This window comes from Hypanus sabinus, unplaced genomic scaffold (assembly GCF_030144855.1).
Source record: "Hypanus sabinus isolate sHypSab1 unplaced genomic scaffold, sHypSab1.hap1 scaffold_584, whole genome shotgun sequence".
Taxonomy (NCBI): domain Eukaryota; kingdom Metazoa; phylum Chordata; class Chondrichthyes; order Myliobatiformes; family Dasyatidae; genus Hypanus; species Hypanus sabinus.
Genome location: NW_026781442.1, coordinates 102,501 through 110,000, shown reverse-complemented (window position 1 = coordinate 110,000; position 7,500 = coordinate 102,501).

Genomic DNA, 7,500 nt, shown 5'->3' with positions numbered 1-7,500 from the left:
GCAAATGCAACCTTCATAGCGCTCTCCGGGCCTAACTGGTTAACCGGCGCCGCGACTGACCGTACAACAATGACGTGTGTCAAACCGGCGGTAAGACGCCCGGAGCTCACGCCGGCCTCGTCGCACCTCGGGCCCGCCCGACGGGCTGGATCCGACCTTCACAGACTTCCGCCGTCAATTGGTTAACCGGCGCGGCGCCGGGAGCACGCGCCTCTGTCGGCGGTCGGCCCTCCGGTAGTGCCGCCGTGCATCGTCCGCTTCGGCCGGCAGCAGGGCCCCGAATCAGCCTTCATTCCGACTTCCGAGTTGGAATAATTTCGACTTCTGCCAAGGTCTCGGATCGGCGGTGGGACCTGCGGTAGTCCCACCGAAAATGCCGCCCCTCGGCCGGCACGGCCCTCCGAATACGTCCCCTCGCGGCTCACCGCAGCGGGACTTTGTCAGATTTTCGATCGGGCCGTAGCCCTATTTTTGGCGGAGGGACCTGCGGTAGTCCCACCGAAAATGCCGCCCCTCGGCCGGCACGACCCTCCGAATTCGTCCCCTCGCGTCTCCCCGCCGCGGGACTTTGTCAGAAAATCATTCGGGCAAGGTTTCGATTCGGCGGCCCGAGCACCGGTAGTCAGCCCGTATATGCTGCCCCTCGGTCGGCTTGGGCCTGCGGATACGTCCCGCTGACTGACTTCCGCCATTGGGAATTCGTCCGAAAATCCATACGGGCGACCTTGGGAAGCGTGCGGAAATACCGCCGCGCGGCCCGGGTTAACGAAGTGGGGAGGCCCGTAACGCCCGTCGACCACTCCTAAGTGGTCGAGAAAAACGCCTCCCCGTAAATCTCCGGAAACCCCGCCAATGCCCCCGTACAGAAATTGCATGTGTCAAAGGGGCGGCCGTATCTGACCCCGGCTGCCGAGCCTCTGGAACTCCTGCCCGGCTACGACCCTCAAATCCGACCCGCATCCAGACTTCCGGAGCGGACTCAGTTAACGAATTGCCACCGGGCAACTGGTTAACCGGCAGTTCTCGGACGGCTCGTTAGCCGTGCCGACCGACCCCCCCGGCCGTGCGGTGGAGCAAGACAACAGTCCCCGGGCGGGCAATCGAGTTCCCGACCGGGCCCTGGCAGATCGTTAACCGGCCCGACCGGGACAAGTCGTTAACCAACTTCGGCGTGACAAATGGTTAACCGGCCCGGCCGGGACAAGTCGTTAACCAACTTCGGCGTGACAAATGGTTAACCGGCCCGGCCGGGACAAGTCGTTAACCGACGTCGGCGTGACAAATGGTTAACCGGCCGGGCCGGGACAAGTCGTTAACCAGACCCGAGCCGGCACTTCGGTAACCGACCGGGTCCGGTGCTGTCATGCAGAACAGGACAGAGACTTAGGCAGCGGCCCGGCGCGGACAGTTCTTCCGTTCGCCGGCTCGGTGACAATTGGTTAACCGACCGGGCTCAGGCAAATCGTTAACCGACGTCGGCGAGACAAATGGTTAACCGGCTCGGCCGGGACAAGTCGTTAACCAACTTCGGCGTGACAAATGGTTAACCGGCCCGGCCGGGACAAGTCGTTAACCAGACCCCAGCAGGCACTGCGGTAACCGACCGGGTCCGGTGCTGACATGCAGAACAGGACAAAGACTTGGGCAGCGGCCCGGCGCGGACAGTTCTTCCGTTCGCCGGCTCGGTGACAATTGGTTAACCGACCGGGCTCAGGCAAATCGTTAACCGACGTCGGCGAGACAAATGGTTAACCGGCTCGGCCGGGACAAGTCGTTAACCAACTTCGGCGTGACAAATGGTTAACCGGCCCGACCGGGACAAGTCGTTAACCAGACCCCAGCCGGCACTTCGGTAACCGACCGGGTCCGGTGCTGTCATGCAGAACAGGACAGAGACTTAGGCAGCGGCCCGGCGCGGACAGTTCTTCCGTTCGCCGGCTCGGTGACAATTGGTTAACCGACCGGGCTCAGGCAAATCGTTAACCGACGTCGGCGAGACAAATGGTTAACCGGCTCGGCCGGGACAAGTCGTTAACCAACTTCGGCGTGACAAATGGTTAACCGGCCCGGCCGGGACAAGTCGTTAACCAGACCCCAGCAGGCACTGCGGTAACCGACCGGGTCCGGTGCTGACATGCAGAACAGGACAAAGACTTGGGCAGCGGCCCGGCGCGGACAGTTCTTCCGTTCGCCGGCTCGGTGACAATTGGTTAACCGACCGGGCTCAGGCAAATCGTTAACCGACGTCCGCGAGACAAATGGTTAACCGGCTCGGCCGGGACAAGTCGTTAACCAACTTCGGCGTGACAAATGGTTAACCGGCCCGACCGGGACAAGTCGTTAACCAGACCCCAGCCGGCACTTCGGTAACCGACCGGGTCCGGTGCTGTCATGCAGAACAGGACAGAGACTTAGGCAGCGGCCCGGCGCGGACAGTTCTTCCGTTCGCCGGCTCGGTGACAATTGGTTAACCGACCGGGCTCAGGCAAATCGTTAACCGACGTCGGCGAGACAAATGGTTAACCGGCTCGGCCGGGACAAGTCGTTAACCAACTTCGGCGTGACAAATGGTTAACCGGCCCGGCCGGGACAAGTCGTTAACCAGACCACAGCCGGCACTGCGGTAACCGACCGGGTCCGGTGCTGACATGCAGAACAGGACAGAGACTTAGGCAGCGGCCCGGCGCGGACAGTTCTTCCGTTCGCCGGCTCGTGACAATTGGTTAACCGACCGGGCTCAGGCAAATCGTTAACCGACTTCGGCGAGACAAATGGTTAACCGGCCCGGCCGGGACAAGTCGTTAACCAGACCCGAGCCGGCACTGCGGTGACCGACCGGGACCGGTGCTGACATGCAGAACAGGACAAAGACTTGGGCAGCGGCCCGGCGCGGACAGTTCTTCCGTTCGCCGGCTCGGTGACAATTGGTTAACCGACCGGGCTCAGGCAAATCGTTAACCGACGTCGGCGAGACAAATGGTTAACCGGCCCGGCCGGGACAAGTCGTTAACCAGACCCGAGCCGGCACTGCGGTGACCGACCGGGACCGGTGCTGACATGCAGAACAGGACAAAGACTTGGGCAGCGGCCCGGCGCGGACAGTTCTTCCGTTCGCGCCGGCTCGTGACAATTGGTTAACCGGCCCGGCTGGGACAAATCGTTAACCGACGTCGGCGAGACAAATGGTTAACCGGCTCGGCCGGGACAAGTCGTTAACCAACTTCGGCGTGACAAATGGTTAACCGGCCCGGCCGGGACAAGTCGTTAACCAGACCCCAGCAGGCACTGCGGTAACCGACCGGGTCCGGTGCTGACATGCAGAACAGGACAAAGACTTGGGCAGCGGCCCGGCGCGGACAGTTCTTCCGTTCGCCGGCTCGGTGACAATTGGTTAACCGACCGGGCTCAGGCAAATCCTTAACCGACGTCGGCGAGACAAATGGTTAACCGGCTCGGCCGGGACAAGTCGTTAACCAACTTCGGCGTGACAAATGGTTAACCGGCCCGGCCGGGACAAGTCGTTAACCAGACCCCAGCCGGCACTGCGGTAACCGACCGGGTCCGGTGCTGACATGCAGAACAGGACAGAGACTTAGGCAGCGGCCCGGCGCGGACAGTTCTTCCGTTCGCCGGCTCGTGACAATTGGTTAACCGACCGGGCTCAGGCAAATCGTTAACCGACTTCGGCGAGACAAATGGTTAACCGGCCCGGCCGGGACAAGTCGTTAACCAGACCCGAGCCGGCACTGCGGTGACCGACCGGGACCGGTGCTGACATGCAGAACAGGACAAAGACTTAGGCAGCGGCCCGGCGCGGACAGTTCTTCCGTTCGCGCCGGCTCGTGACAATTGGTTAACCGGCCCGGCTGGGACAAATCGTTAACCGACGTCGGCGAGACAAATGGTTAACCGGCCCGGCCGGGACAAGTCGTTAACCAGACCCGAGCCGGCACTGCGGTAACCGACCGGGTCCGGTGCTGACGGGCAGAACAGGACAAAGACTTAGGCAGCAGCCCGGCGCGAACAGTTCTTCCGTTCCCCGGCTCGTGACGATTGGTTAACCGACCTCCGGTCCACCCTCCGAAAGTGCCGCCCCTCGGTCCGAACGTCGCTCCCAACACGTCCCCCGGCTGCTCCCCGCCGCGGGACCTTGTAGGTTTTGAATTCGGCGGAAGCCGTAGTTTTGGCCGAGCGCCATAACACGAGCCCTAGCCCCAGCCCAAGCCCTAACCCATATCCTAGCCCTAGCCCTAACCCTAACCCTAACCCCAGCCGTAACCCTAACCCAGGCCCTAACCCTAACGATAACCCTAACCCCCGCCCTAACCCTAAACCTAACCCCAGCCCTAACCCTGAACCTAACCCTAACCCTAGACCTAACCCCAGCCCTAACCCTAGCCCTGGCCCTAACCCTAACCCTAAACCTGGCCCGAACCCAATCCCCGGGCGGGCAATCGGTTTGCCCGACCGGGCCCTGGCAAATCGTTAACCAACGTCGGCGAGACAAATCGTTAACCAACGCCGGCGAGACAAATCGTTAACCAGCCCGGCCGGGACAAGTCGTTAACCAACCCTAATGCGGCGGGACTTGGAATAATTCCGACGTCTGCCGAGGACTGCGATGGGCGGTGCGACCTCCTGTAGTCTCGACGGAGGAGCCGCCCCTCGGCCGGCACGGCCCTCCGAAGACGTCCCCTCGCGGCCACCCGCCGAGGTATGACGCGTGCGGACCTGCCAGGAGCACAACCCAAACCTTAAAACTAACCCTGGCCATAGCACGAGCCCTAGCCCCAGCCCAAGCCCCAACCCATATCCTAGGCCTAGCCCTGACCCTAGCCCCAACCCTAGCCCTAACCCCAGCCCTAACCCTAAGGCTAACCCCCGCCCTAACCCGAGCCCTAGCCCCAACCCGAACGCTAAACCTAACCCTAACCCCAACCCCAACCCTAGCCCTAACCCCAGCCCTAACCCTAAAGCTAACCCCCGCCCTCACCCGAGCCCTAGCCCCAACCCGAACGCTAACCCTAACCCTAACCCCAACCCCAACCCTAACCCTAACCCTAACCCTAGCCCCAGCCCAAGCCCCAACCCATATCCTAGCCCTAGCCCTGACCCTAGCCCGAACCCTAACCCTAACCCTAACCCCAGCCCTAACCCTAAAGCTAACCCCAACCCTAACCCTAACCCTAGCCCCAACCCTAACGCTCACCCTAACCCCAGCCCTAACCCTAATCCTAACCCCAGCTCTAAGCCTAAGCCCCGCCCTAACCCGAGCCCTAACCCCAACCACAACCCTAACCCTAACCCTAACCCTGGCAAATCGTTAACCAACGTCGGCGAGACAAGTCGTTAACCAACGTCGGCGAGACAAGTCGTTAACCAGCCCGGCCGGGACAAGTCGTTAACCAACGTCGGCGAGACAAGTCGTTAACCAACGTCGGCGAGACAAGTCGTTAACCAGCCCGGCCGGGACAAGTCGTTAACCAGCCCGGCCGGGACAAGTCGTTAACCAACCCTAATGCGGCGGGACTTGGAATAATTCCGACGTCTGCCGAGGACTGCGATGGGCGGTGCGATCTCCTGTAGTCCCGACGGAGGAGCCGCCCCTCGGCCGGCACGGCCCTCCGAAGACGTCCCCTCGCGGCCACCCGCCGAGGTATGACGCGTGCGGACCTGCCAGGAGCACAACCCAAACCTTAAAACTAACCCTGGCTATAGCACGAGCCCTAGCCCCAGCCCAAGCCCCAACCCATATCCTAGGCCTAGCCCTGACCCTAGACCCAACCCTAGCCCTAACCCCAGCCCTAACCCTAAAGCTAACCCCCGCCCTAACCCGAGCCCTAGCCCCAACCCGAACGCTAACCCTAACCCTAACACCAACCCCAACCCTAGCCCTAACCCCAGCCCTAACCCTAAAGCTAACCCCCGCCCTCACCCGAGCCCTAGCCCCAACCCGAACGCTAACCCTAACCCTAACCCCAACCCCAACCCTAACCCTAACCCTAACCCTAGCCCCAGCCCAAGCCCCAACCCATATCCTAGCCCTAGCCCTGACCCTAGCCCCAACCCTAACGCTAACCCTAACCCCAGCCCTAACCCTAACGCTAACCCTAATCCTAACCCCAGCTCTAAGCCTAACCCCCGCCCTAACCCGAGCCCTAACCCCAACCCCGACCCTAACCCTAACCCTGACCCTAACCCTAACCCTAACCCTAACCCTAACCCTAACCCTAACCCTAGCCCGAACCCAATCCCCGGGCGGGCAATCGGGTTGCCCGACCGGGCCCTGGCAAATCGTTAACCAACGTCGGCGAGACAAGTCGTTAACCAGCCCGGCCGGGACAAGTCGTTAACCAGCCCGGCCGGGACAAGTCGTTAACCAACCCTAATGCGGCGGGACTTGGAATAATTTCGACGTCTGCCGAGGACTGCGATGGGCGGTGCGACCTCCTGTAGTCCCGACGGAGGAGCCGCCCCTCGGCCGGCACGACCCTCGGAAGACGTCCCCTCGCGGCAAGCCAGCCGAGGTATGACGCGTGCGGACCTGCCAGGAGCACAACCCAAACCTTAAAACTAACCCTGGCCATAGCACGAGCCCTAGCCCCAGCCCAAGCCCCAACCCATATCCTAGCCCTAGCCCTGACCCTAGCCCCAACCCTAACCCTAACCCCAACCCTAACCCTAACCCCAGCCCTAACCCTAAAGCTAACCCCAACCCTAACCCTAACCCTAGCCCCAACCCTGACCCTAACCCTAACCCTAGCCCCAACCCTAACCCTAACCCTAACCCTAACCCTAACCCTAACCCTAACCCTAACCCTAACCCTAACCCTAACCCTAACCCTAACCCTAACCCTAACCCTAACCCTAACCCTAACCCTAGCCCGAACCCAATCCCCGGGCGGGCAATCGGGTTGCCCGACCGGGCCCTGGCAAATCGTTAACCAACGGCGGCGAGACAAGTCGTTAACCAGCCCTGCCGGGACAAGTCGTTAACCAACGTCGGCGAGACAAGTCGTTAACCAGCCCGGCCGGGACAAGTCGTTAACCAACCCTAATGCGGCGGGACTTGGAATAATTCCGACGTCTGCCGAGGACTGCGATGGGCGGTGCGACCTCCTGTAGTCCCGACGGAGGAGCCGCCCCTCGGCCGGCACGGCCCTCCGAAGACGCCCCCTCGCGGCAGCCCGCCGAGCTATGGCGCGCGGGGACCTGCCAGGAGCACAAGCCAAACCTTAACCCTAACCCTGGCACTAACCCTAACCCTAACCCTGACGCCAGCCCTAACCCTAACACTAGCCCTAACTAACCCTAACCCTCACCCTCACCCTAAAACGCCCAGTCTTTGTAACTGGGCGTACGTCGGTCCCGCAGCGGCGCGCGGCTAATTCGCCCCTGGACCTGCTAGCACCTTCTGCGAATACCGGCGAAGACGCTGACCCAGCCAGCCAGCCAGCCAGCCAACGCGCTCGTCTGTGCCGGCACACTGCAGCTCGGCAA